Source organism: Erithacus rubecula (assembly GCF_903797595.1).
Source record: "Erithacus rubecula genome assembly, contig: SUPER_Z_unloc_1, whole genome shotgun sequence".
NCBI classification, from domain to species: domain Eukaryota; kingdom Metazoa; phylum Chordata; class Aves; order Passeriformes; family Muscicapidae; genus Erithacus; species Erithacus rubecula.
Genome location: NW_027635590.1, coordinates 3,995,286 through 4,008,922, shown reverse-complemented (window position 1 = coordinate 4,008,922; position 13,637 = coordinate 3,995,286). Strand labels below are relative to the sequence as shown.

The following is a 13,637-nucleotide window of genomic DNA, read 5'->3' as shown; positions in this document are numbered from 1 at the left end:
TGGGATAAGAGGCCCAGCCCTATCTTTCCACTATCTCCTTTCATATACTTGTGGAGAATTATAAGGTCTCTCCTGAGCTTTCATTTCTGCAGGGTAAACAACCCCTACTCTGTCAGTCAATTCTCATGTGACTTAGAATTCAAGTGGATATTTCTGATACATTCTAGCTGTTTTTTTTTTTTTTTTTTTTTTTTTTCAGAGTTTAAACTACATTGCACCTACCTTTTCACTAAAATGATGAATAATTTAGAGGAGATGAGTTTACTTAATCAAGCTATTTTACCATCTGTTCTCTGTCACTGAAATATTTAGACCTATGAACAGATATCATGGAGAATACCAAATAGCACTCAGATAATGGTTAGTTCACCCAGTAGATATACTGATCTATGTTTTACTTAAGAACCTCAAGTTGTTATTTCAATCCCTGTTGAAATTTAAAGAGCATGGTTCCTAAATATCTCAAAAATTCTCTATGCTTCCCTTCCACAAGGGTTTGCATATGGTTTTTGGTAGAGAGCAGGAAAACATGTGCACAGAGGTGTTAGTTCCATGCATATGTATATAAATATAAAGAAAACATTCAATCCATATTGAGAAATATCTGAAAGAAAATAAAATAAACTTAGTTTTGAAAAGTATCTCAGAAGTTAACATATAGTATGGCTTCTAAACAAATTATACATTTTAGCCTTCAACAACTGAAGTAAAATGAGTGGATCAAACAGGAATCTAAGTAGTTTTTCTGGCAAACTCCTATGGCAAGAAATAAGAGTGCATGCCCTAAGAAAAGTTCAGGGCAGGGCCACTTGCAATTTTGGGGGCTCTCAGTGACTACAACCACCAGAAACTTCTTTTGATGACCCTCTAAGACCACAAAAGAAGTTCCAGTAAGGGGATGAGGCATATAAGTTAGTGTTAGGAAAATTATGCTTATCTACTAGCTAGGAAGTACATTGTAATGAATATGTATGATCCTGATGGAATAAATACCCTCTTGTAAAGTTTCATGATACACATGTGAGGAGAGGAAAACCCTCCAAATATGTCCAGTGCTCTAATAAAGACTGTCTGGTTCCTAATATCTCAAATTGTGTTAGAAAGTTTATTCTCCAAGGAATTTTGGTGTCAAAAGAAAATGAAACTGCATAAAATTAAAACAATCCAGAGTAGAAAAAGGAGATAGGAAGAGTGTGGTCATTAACTACTTGTCTCTAAATACCAATAGATGGAGCAGTAGGCAAAGCTCCTACTAGTATGCTAACCTAAACCTACACATCTGTGCTAACAAATGGAGATCACCTGTAAGTTCGGGTACCACCAAGGAAGACACCTCCTTCAGAAAGCTCCTCAGCAATCCTTTACTGGATTGGAGGGTGAAACAAGGGAAGAGAAAGACAAAGAATATGAAGTATTGTGTGTGCAAGGCAAGCATTGGCTGAGAGGTATCAAGAGATTTCAAGCATAAAAAGTCAAATACATGGCCACAGGTGGCTTTGAAATATCTCCTATAAAGAAGTAAGCACTCAATACAGAGTAGGGGAAAAAAAAGTGAAAGAAAAGGTGTTTGGTCTCCTGTTTTGCTGGTTTTGGCTGGGATGGGTTTTCTCCCTAGTAACTAGCATGGGGTTTTGTTTGTATTTGTTCTGGAGACAGTATTGCCAGCACACCCATGCTTTTGCTACTGCTGAGCAATGCTATGACAGACACAAGGTCTTTGTTGCCCCTCACCTATGTCACCAGACAGGAGGCTGAGTGCTGCACAGAAAGTTGGGAGGTGATACGGCTGAGACAGCTGACCCTAAATGATGCCACATGGCATCAGGTTCAGCATATAAAGTTGGAGGGGAAAAAAGGAAGGGGAAAAGACATTTGGAGTGGTGACATTTGTCTGCCCAATTCTACATAAGCATGATGTAGGCCTGCTTTCCTGGAGGTGGCTGAACAACTGCCTGTAGTTGGGAAGTAGAAAATTATTTCCTTGTTTTCCTTTCCTTTACCTATTGAACTGTCTTTACCTTAATCCACAAAAGTTTACTCAGTTTTACCCTTCAGGAGGGAGTGAAGGGGCAGCTATGTGGGGCTTAGTTGCCAGCCAGGTTTAACTATGATATGTGACAATTATGTTTCATAGGTCAGCTCCACCATAAAAATCAATGGAGCAAGAAGATACCAACACAAAATCAACGGGAATAAATGAGGAACTGAAGTCTGTAGAGAAATCCCAAGGAAGAGATATTGAGCAACAAAGAGAAGCAATGTCATGACAATTAATGACTATGTCATGACAATTAATTAATTAAGAATCAACACGAAGTGGGGAAACAAGGAAACAAAAGAGAAAACTATCTGTGATTTTATTGGTGTCTATAGTGCCTGGTATTTCTAGAAAATACAATTTACCTAACAGAGTACTCAGGTGTTGTGTTCATATCCCAGGTGCTGAAAACAGGTTACACCTTGAGTAGTCAATAAGTTTATTTTGCCTTTACTCTGCTAAGAGAGTGAATTTAGTGCAAAAATATTATCTGTGACTTCTGAAGTCACGGATATTCAACAAAACTGGCATTTAAATTAAGAATCAGCACAAGAAGCACATGTCACTATATCTAACCTCCCAGAACCCTATTTGAATAGATAGGTTTAATATTTAACACCAATGTCATTCTCTACTTGTTCATTTTTACCATACTGCAGTCCATTTTTGAAAGTGAACTGAGTTAATACTGGAGAGACAGTAAAGTCTGTAGAATACTTTTGAAAGCATAACCTCACAGAACAAACACCTAGTAGAGTGCTACTTAGTAGGGGCTAGCAAAATCAAACAAGCAAGGCATGCAAAATAAGCCTACATATTCTGTTGCATTTCCACCATTGTGAAAACAAAATAAATGAAGTGGCTACATTTTGCTCTTTCTTTGTTCATGGATGTTTTATTGAAGCAGAATCCAATTTCTTTATATGAGAGACTTTATTATATTACTGGTGACAGCACTCTGCTATTACTTTACACCCTGGAAGCTTAGACTCTGTGATGACCTGAAATTCCACTCAGGTTTGAGAATTACATTGCTAATTGCAGTATTAGCATTTTGCTAGTCTTGCTTTGCAATTTCATGACTTTGCCTATGTCTCAGAGAAGAAAGAAATGAGAGATGTGGAGAACTGCTCTTTGGCTTATTCTGTATAAACTCTGGGGAGATATGAATTTCTCACTCTAATTTTTATCATAAGTTTTTAATAGTGTTGATGGAAAAAGAAGGCACTGCAACAGGAGTTTCATGTTATATTGTACAGTATAAATGGTGTGGACTATTAACTGACCCTTCCCCTTCCCCTTCCCCTTCCCCTTCCTTTTCCCCTTCCCCTTCCCCTTCCCCTTCCCCTTCCCCTTCCCCTTCCCCTTCCCCTTCCCTTTCCCCTTCCCCTGGGACCCACTTGCCAACCAAGAGAACAAATATACATACATCCCACCTTTTCCATATAGAAAAAAATATTCTTAATATTTGCAAACATAAGTCCAAAAAACAATTTAATTTTTAACTGTCTTGCAACACATAGACAAACAGTAAATAGAAGGCATAGTCAGATTGAGTTGTTTTACTATGGAAATGATAAAAAAACATACCTTAAGACTTAGTGGGTTCAAGTCCTGGAGACAATCACTGCACCTTTGAAAATAAAATTCATCTGTTAAAACTATTGCAACTAATTTAGTTTAGGAGAAAATACTTGTCCTCTGAAAGCTTTTATTTAGCACAGTTTTCATGCTGCATTAGTACCTAGCAGCATGTTCTTGTCTGATTTCCAGCTACCTTCAAGAGATGAGTGCAATTCTTTCAGTCCCTCAGTTGCTTTTTGAGTTTTCCAAGAAGAAGGTTAATGTACAATCCAGTCCTCCCCAATCCAGCCACCCTTCCTGGATTTCCTCTGTTCATTTTGTATTATGAATCCTAGCAAGAAACCTTTATAAAGAAACTATTTTATGAAGTGGGTATCAACTGTATTTTGTAGTCCCTCTGCAGCACTCTTTGCTGTGGTAGCAACAAACTGTTCAAGAGGAAATACTAATCTCACAGATGACAGAAAGAAAATACTTAACACCAACTTCTTACTCAGCTTTTTAGGAATGAAGGAGGGCATAATGACTGGACTTTTGGTTTAACCAGTATCAGCACACTTATAGGCAGAGCACTGGGAACAGTTTATTTTGCCAAGAAACACCTTGATAAGCCTTTTCTGATCCTAACTTTTATTTTGCACATGTTACGTGAATGACATCACACTCTCTTATATTCTGTTGTGAAAGAATCATTGGGACATATCTTTTGCTCCTCTATTTGTTTAATGATTTCAGAATGCAATAAAAAATTATAATATTTAACTATCTTACCCTTTGAGTTCAGGATATTAAAGCCCCATTGACAAACAGACAATGCTTACATATTTTTTTCTGTGAGAAGTGTAGTAGTGTGTCCTTGCCGTCCCTTGTTCTCCCCTGAATATATATTTATAAATAAATATTTATACCACTGTAAATCTATACACACTTGTGTATGTATATTAAGGTTATAGCATCGGCACCTTTATTTTAAATACTTTCCTCATGCCTTTGAAAATGTCTTAATTAATAAAATATTAGACTTGCCACATGTAATTTTCTGTGTGAATTTACCTGTTTGAAATATGATACAGTTACAGTCCAAATACTCTACTGTTAGTCTACTACACAGCTTGCCTTACTACAATATAGATAGTAGAACCATCCTATTCACCTTTATTTCAAAGGATTATATGTTCTATAGCAAAATACACAGTTTTATGGAGATGATCCAAGATATTTCCTTTATATTAATCTCATTAAATGGTCTCTGTAAAAGCTGTTACAGTGGTGTAAGAATCAGAGTAACCTTGTCTCCACAGAGTTGTTTTTTTGAATAGCACAAGGAAAAGTGTATTTTCTCACCTTTAACAAACTGGCTTGTGTCTTATTCAAGATAAGTTCTGTTTTTTTGCTGTACTAAATTTATAGTTTTCCCATTAAGTATATATTTGGGTGTACATGCCAGCAATTTATTTAATTTTAAAGACAGTGAAACTTCTGACAGATATTTTCAATTGCATTAACCTGCATACAAAAAAGTAAATTTAGATAAGTATTGTAGCAGAAAAATAAATAAATGAAAAAGCCCAAGTAACTAAGTAAAAAAAAATCCTACGCAAAGCTAAAATTTGCTTATTTGAATTCATCACCTTGAAAATAATCCTGAAACAAATTCAGTAATTTCAAGGAAGCAGATCTTCCTTCTAACTGGAATGATTCAAATAAACTCACTGGCAGTTTTCGCAACAGTACGAAAAAGTTCCCTCCAGCTATGAAAAAAGGAAAACATTTGAAAAATAAAATTTTTAGCTGTAATTTGTATTTAATCGAATACATGTGTCTCTATTGCCTCATAAACAGAGAACTTAGTGTGTTATCAGGCTGCTTCTTGTAAAGCTTTCTCTCTGTTATACATATTACAGGCTTCTGATTTTAAGTCAGTATTGCCAAACAGATCTTTTGCTAATGTTTTTTTTGAGAATTCCACAACTCTCATTTCATAATACAATCTACCAAATACTCTTCTGTCATTCAGATTGAAATTGTGGTTTAGACCTCAGCTGATGTAACAGCTAATGTTAAAAAAAAAAAAACCACTAACTTGGTTTGCACTTAGCTGAAGTCAGCAGAGAAAAAAGATTAGCACTGACCTCACAAATCCTGATCCTTCAAATACTGTATTTTTGACAATGATGTCTTTTCAAGTTCGTTGACACAACGGCATTGAAGCCAAGACTATCAGCTCTGTTAATCAGTGATGAGAAAGTAGCTGACGTCCTTCAGTGATGACTACCCTACATTTCACTAAGGAACATCACTTGTTGAAATTACATATATTCTGAAACATTTATTTGATTAAAAAACCCCCCACAAATTAGAACAATCTCACAAGAGACCAACAAACTTCATGCACCCAGTCAATTTATTTCATCTCAAGAACTAATTAATTCACTTTCTGGCACAGTTTGTTCAAGTGCAAAAATAGAAATCCTGATATGTAAAACAAAAAGACACACACATCTATGAACACATCAGGTGGTGGGAAAAGTTTACTCCAAGAAGCAATGGGCTATGGACTGGGTTTTCTTTTGTCTGCTAGTTATGACCAAATACCTCTTTGAAACAAAATGATCCCAGTAATGGAGTTGAGATAGCTTTGTGTCAATGACAGAACAAGATGCACTATGATGAATCATAAAATATCCAAAGCATGACATCTTGAATTAGTGAAGGACATACAGCCTATGTTTTTAGGTAAAAATTTCTGTCAAGGGTTGTCCTGTCATAGTCCCAGGGTTCCTGCATTTCAAAGAAGCCCTCATTATCTGCTGAAAGAGCAGCCTTTCACAAAATGTTGCCATTTTGATGATCCTCTGAAAATCTGGCAGAAGCGATCAAGTTAGTGGCTTGTGTGCATACTCAGTAGAGTAAAGGGGAAAATCAAACTGTAGCAGCTCAGAATTAGTAATTTATGGCCAGGAAATGATCTGGCACGGAGGATAAGGAGGTCTCACTGCAGAAGAGGTTTAACTGTCTGGACAGAATAGGAATGACAGGACAGAAGAACTATCTGTAAGGGAGTGAAGTTTCCCTTGGGAATCAGGCACGTTGCAGAGTTGTCTTGCAACAGTCCATCACTCACAGACAGGAATGCTCAGAGGCCAGAGGCCACCCCCAGGCAGCAGAGCTGGGATTGAGAATGGATCCAATAAGGGGCTGATGTTCTTAGGATTGATACCACTGGATGTGTACGTAAGGAATTGACTCCTGCTGCATCTCTGCATGCTCCAGATAGAACAGCTTATGGTGACAGACTGTCCAGTGCACTGTACATTAAATGTTCTATATTTAATCACAAGCCTGTGCTTAACTCTGCTCAAGGCATGCAATAAAATTTGCCCAACAAGAGACTTGTGAATTAGTGGTTGAAAACATACAGGGTCTGCCTGCACAATTGACTGGACTATGAACATGATACTTTCACAAAAAGGATGGGTTTTTCTCACCTACAGTTATAATACAAAACTAATTTTAATTTGATGATTAAGCTCTTAAATGTTTCGGGGACTCTACAGATCTGTACTACAGTGTTTCTCTGAATACTTATCAAATCTTTATTTTGGATTGAATTTTCTCTTATAAAATGAAAATATATTGTGTCCTCATGTAAGTACTTTTTATTTATCCTGTGCTATGTACTAGAAGGACAATATGAATTTCTCTTAACATAATCTATAGACCTTGCTATCTACACTGAAAACAACGGAGAATCACCAGGCCTTCAATAATCAGCTGAGTGATCTATAAAAATAAATTTCCTTAACTAAAAACAATTAGGAATGTAACATGGAAGGCACAGTTCTCACAATAACTGAGAGGTAATTACTAAACTTGTTCCATATCTGACAGACAAAGATTTTGAAAGGAAATTAAATCACTGATTTCTTATCCTAGAGCTAATTGCCAAATGAGATCATATAATTACAGATGAATAAATTTTTATCCTCATTTTATACCTAAAATAATGTCTAGCATGCAGATTGTAAAAACAGGAAAAACAGAAACTTGTGTGTTTATTTCAAGGAATAACAGTGGATATTCACTTCGAGCACACAAAGACTGATAGAGGCTTGCAGCTACAGAAAGACAAAAATTTTCAGCCCAAATTAACTCATCTACATCCACAGGAAAATTTTGCACTAAGTTAAGCATGCATTACCAGGATCTTCTGACAGGAATTAACATCACAACCAGAGAAGGAATGCACTGATGGCAGAATGTGCTTTAGGAAGGTACATAACCAGCAGATCCCCATGCTGGTCACATCACATCCTTTTTTATACTGTCCTGCCTTAAATAGCACTAGCTCCTCAACATTCTTTACCCATACAAAAGCCTTCATAATTTCTTTATTCTTAGTGTCACAGTCATACTTTTCACTGACAGCTGCTTCTCATATTCTAAAAGACCTTTCAAGTGACATTCTGACTGTCACATGAACATGCACATTTCGTGACATGAGGTTGAGAACAACGCAACTAACATATTGCTGCTAAATGGAACAAAAAATGCTATGTTCATCTACCTCCACTGCATCTAAAAAATTCCATCTTTCACCAAGGAAATTGAATCTGCTTAGTCCTTGATGTGCTACAGATGGATTTCAGCTGAGTTAATCATACTAATAATCATTAATAATGAAAAGCCAAGGCTTGCCTTAGTGCTGTCAACTTTGCGTTTAAATCAAGGTTATGGAAAATGAGAGTAATGAACCTCATGAAACTGAAAAAGCATCCATAACAGTAGCAGAAATGAAGTAAAGTCAAGTCCATGAGAGTAACAGTAGAACTTCTGAAATTCATGGCTGTATCAGTATGTGGCATGCCACTGTGAACAATTACAGCTCTATAGAAAATTTTTGAGAGGACAGTGATTGAAATTTTGCTTAATTTCTCCTAAATTTTGTCTGGGGACCAAAAAATAACTGAGGACCAAAGGAGGAGCAGACCACTTTGTTTTTGCTGTCTATACTGTCCATAGGTTTATTATGCCTTTAATAAAATCAGCTACCTCCCATGTTCACCAGTGCTGGCACAGCAGTGCATTTCAGCAACTAGTCAGCAATACATTCAGAAAGAAATAAAGGCCTTTTATGCATGGAGGTGACCCCTACAGACAATAAGATTTAGCTCCTCATGGAAAGACACAAGGATCTTGGAGCAAAGTGTGAGAGGCAGGACTCGTGTTTGTATGAAGGAGCTGCAAATGTAGAAGATGCTCACAGTGCCACAGCCAAGATTTCATTGCTAGTCAGACTTGCACAATGATCTGCAGTGGAAACTGTTTCTTACGTCATCTCCTCTTTTCTTACATTTTCTCTTTTACATAAAATAAAATAAAATAAAATAAAATAAAATAAAATAAAATAAAATAAAATAAAATAAAATAAAATAAAATAAAATAAAATAAAATAAAATAAAATAAAATAAAATAAAATCCACACTAATTTCTAATACCTTTACCTCATCTGGTGTTGTAGATAACACAAGGCCATAATAAATGGCATCCACTACAAAACTTTTTCATAAAACCCTTCAGCTAACCTATTTTTGAGAATGTTTTTACCAGAATAATTTAACTGTAATTGAAAACATGTCATTGAGCCAGGAATTTGGAGTAGGGCAACAAATAAACTTCTATAATCTGTAGTATTCTGCACTTTCTAAAATGGGGCAAGTAAAAATAAGAAACTAGAAAATAGGCATGCCAAAAATGCAGTTAAAAAGAAGGTTATTTAAAGTGGCAAATTGTTATAATTCCCTACTGACTTTTAATTTACACATTCTGATAATACCTCATACTAGGCCAGTTTAAATTATTCAAGGGGAATCCATTTTATCTTTCTTGCCTCTAATATAATCCCAGAATTCAAGTAATCTCTTTGGATTATGTGCTGACCACTGTGATGGGAGTTAAAATCTGCCATGTATGTTGCAAACTAAAAGACTTCCATAGCCATTGTAACGCTCTCAAATGGAGATATTCCTGCTACTTTCCAATTTACATGATTTAAGAGATCTGTAAAACCCTGAAGAGCAGCTTTTTCTGGGATATCTTGTGATTTTGTCTCTACAAGTGCTGTTAGAAATACATCCTGCTCAGTTGAACCAGAGCTTAACATGCACCAACACATGCTTTGACATTGTAAGAACTACTAAAATTTAGAACTACTAAATACTTACTTTGTTGTCAGTATGAATCTTACACTATCTTAAAAACCAAAACACGTAAATTGATGGATTAAGGTGCTGGTTGGTTTGAGAGTAAAGCAGGGTGAAGACAATGCCCTCCAGCAGCTGGTTAAGAGAACAACTGCTTCAGCAGTGTGAATCAGCAGGGCTAATATCTCAATTGTACCTCCTGAAGTACACATACAGCAATTATAGTAACAATAATTCTGCCACTCACAGGTTTTCTGGTAATCCTAGTCTCTAAAGACAGCTATGTTTCAAATTCTTTTCACAGCAAACAGTTCAACTACTGGTTAAAAGGATTATCAACATCCTGCCTGTGTGTTCTTTTAGACTGATTTTGAGAAAATATTATTCAGAATACCATTAGCAAGGACTACCAGGGAATAATGATGGCATTCAACAACCATTTCTGAGGTTCCAGAGTTTGCTTTTTATTCTGATTCAGAACAGAAACTAAATCTGTATAAATTTCTTTCTCTTTTCAACACAGACCTCAGAGCTGAGATATGTATTAAGTGCAAGCTAGAATTTTGCTTAGCTGTAATTGCTTACATGTGTCAATCAACAGACTGATGGCTGGCCAACAGCCTCAATATATATGAATAGTTTTGCTGACTCTGACCAGTCTCCTCACCTCTTATCTATCCAAATCAATGTCAACTCACACCTCCGTAATTTTAATTCTGTTCCCTTTTGGATGAGCTCAGTGCAGTTGGATTAATCCTAATATAGCTCGTGAAAGAACATGAATAACAATACTAATAGCATTTTGCTACAGAAGATATAAATAAGAATACCTCTACTACAAGAAGTTCAGGTTAGCTGAGGATGCAGCCAAAGTAGACTAACCTAGAGTACAGAAAAGTGCAGAAGAAAATTAAATATTTCCTGTCCTGACATATTTTCAATTTCATACACAATTATAAATGCATACCTATTTCCTTTTTAAAAAATCAAGTATATCAAGTATATCAAGTATATCAAGTATATCAAGTGGGAAGAGACCAATAAGGATTGAGTCCAGGTCCTGGCCCTGCACATGGCATGCCCAGGAGTCACACCATGAGCCTGAGAGCATTGCTCAAACACTCACTGGGCTCTGTCAGGCTGGTGCTGTGACCACTTCTCTGGAGAGCCTAAACACTCTCCGGGTGAAGAACCTTTTCCTGATATTGAGCCTAAACCTCCCTTGACACAAGTTCAGGCCATTCCCTTGGGACTTGTCACTTCTCACATTATTTTGACTAAAATGTATTTTTTGCTCCTCCATCATTATATTGACAACAGAGGCTGCCTGAAAGCCCTCTCAGTGATAGAAATTAGGTGCTAGTGCCCAGGGGGAGAGAAAATTCCATTTAATTCCCTGATGGTCTTCTCTTGAGGGTGACTTTCTTCTTGAAAAAGAAATGGAGTAGGCAGATCAGATGTTGTTGTAAATAGACATTGCTCAGTTCATAAAAAGGGGATGGTCAGCTAATCCCCTAATTCATTGGTTTTTAGAGGAGATCTTCATAAGATGCAGCCATACCATTAATTTGGGTCTAGAGCAATTTTAATCTAGATAGACCCTCACTGCCCAACTCCAAATGAAAAAAAAATACATGCATAGCTCAGAATGAGAATTATAATGCTTCTGATTCATACAATGTTTTCCAAATGAAAAGTGCTGTTTGAAAGCAATTTGATCAGTTTGGATAATAAACTGTCCCAAAATTCAGATAACCTTACAGAACTTACCATCCACTCTATTACTAGAAAAGGCTCCTAGAACAAAAAATAAAAATAAAAACCCACTTCCCTAAAAACCCCAAACCCACCCTATGCCTGTAACATACTGACAAAATTCCTCACTAATCAAACTGAAGGTGTCTGGCTTCTGACAGCATGGAACTTGAGAAGAATGACAGTTTAAAACAACCAAGACAACTGAAAAACACAGACTATCATGTCAAAACTTACCCACACAAATACACACTGACTTTATAAGATTTGAAATTAAAAGCTGAACATGCAAAAACACTCAATCCTCCTGAATGGATTACTGTTTGGACTTTTGAATTAATTTCTTGTTATAAAAATGAATTCTCAACAAATAGAAAAAAAAAAAAGTGAGATTGACTGCAAATAGCAATCAAAACTACAGCTACAGGTGTATCTTTTCCTGTAATGAAGAGAGGAAATAATGGACAAAAACCCAAGAACATGAAGAAGGGAGACAAGCAAAAATGGTTAATAAAAGAAAATCAGTCTGAAAAGTGAAACAAATGTATTGTGAACAACCCAAGATTTCTATTTTAAAGAAATGAGCTCTCAGAGAAGAATTGAGATGTTAATGTGCTAAAAGAAACAAATAATAACTGATAAAGTACTGGAATTGTCTGCCTGGGGAGCTGGTGGAGTCACCATTCCTGGATGCATTTAAAAAAGACTGGATATGGCACTTAGTTGAGATGTTAGGACATGGGTTGGACTTAATGATCTTGAAGGTCTCTTCAAACTAGTGATTTTGTGATTCTGTAATCAAAGTTCATTGGCATCTCCATCTGAAGAGCCATTGTAAATAACTTTGAAACATTCTCAAAAGGAGTTGAAAAAGACTATATCAGCAAATAAGAGTTTCTATTATTAACAAGCATTATTAAAAAACAATAATAAATAATTTAAAGATAGCCTCCTAAATGAAATTGAAGAACAAGATTATAATTGCTATTATTGAGCATTGTCTCCCTGGAATGCTCATTTCACTTTTAAGGATAATGTTCCTGTACAAATATTTATTTAGAAAGTAACTAAAGGTAGTGGGATTTCCAGGGAAAGTATGTATGTTTTCCAAGAGACAAAGATCAGAAGTACACAAGCTCAGTTAAGTTCATTACCTTCTTAGAGGAATATACATATATACAGATTCTCCCACTACACTGCATTTTTCCATCTTGCATGTGGTAACTCTCCAACTAAAAAGCCAAATAAGAGTTACTACTCCATGTTTGTGCCTCATATCCAAGAACACATGGCTGTTCCAATGCAGCTGGTGTATAAGAGCAGCCCTGAGCAGGGCAGTCTTGCTGTGAGGAACACGCAGCCCACCGTGGGCCATTCCAGTGAAGGGCACAGGAGAGGGACCCAGGAGCTGGTGGGGCAGTGGGCTGCAGGGGAGCCACTGCAGGTGGGGCTGCTGTGCCTGTCCTGCAGCAGGAGGGTGGGGGACTCAGTGTGTGCAGGGAGGAGGTTTGTGATGCTCAAAGCCTGCAAGGAGATGTGTGTACAGCTAAGGGGGCGTGCAACTGCACAGTCTTCCATGTGTGTGTGCAGATGGGAGTTGCATTGTCTTAGGATTTGCTACAGAAGGGTGCTGGAAATTTGCAGGTCTTTACTCAGCTTTCGTAAGTGTTTCCTATTGTGGGATATATGTCTTTGCTGTTCCTATTGGTACCATATATATAATTCACTGACTTCCACTTAATTCTGTGCTGTTAACGCAAACAATTTAGATACTGATTTGATGTAAGTCACTTAAGAAGAACAACTTTTTCTATAATGTGCTATAATGTGTTCCCTTTGTTACAATAACTTGAAACAAAAAGCCCATACTATGAACATACACACTGTCTTAACACTTTCATTGCACCAAGTGAACATATAGTTTGCTCCCCAATCAGACACAACTGCTATGTGATTTCAGAGACAGACACTTTGTCCTTTGGAAACTGAGAGTAATGGCAATGTTTCACATGATTGCAGATCAAGTACATACTCCATCAGTGACAGAATGGTGTGCA

At 36.7% G+C, this 13,637-nt stretch overlaps 1 protein-coding gene across 1 annotated transcript in view; it reads right to left on the bottom strand.

The window, feature by feature from the left end:
* The window catches only part of LINGO2 (leucine rich repeat and Ig domain containing 2), a 463,407-nt gene that overhangs the window by 160,840 nt on the left and 288,930 nt on the right, over positions 1–13,637 (bottom strand). Inside the window, exon 4 of the mRNA XM_079330903.1 lies at positions 3,629–3,671. The gene's annotated coding sequence lies outside the window, so the exon portion shown is untranslated. The remainder of the gene's footprint in view (positions 1–3,628; positions 3,672–13,637) is intronic.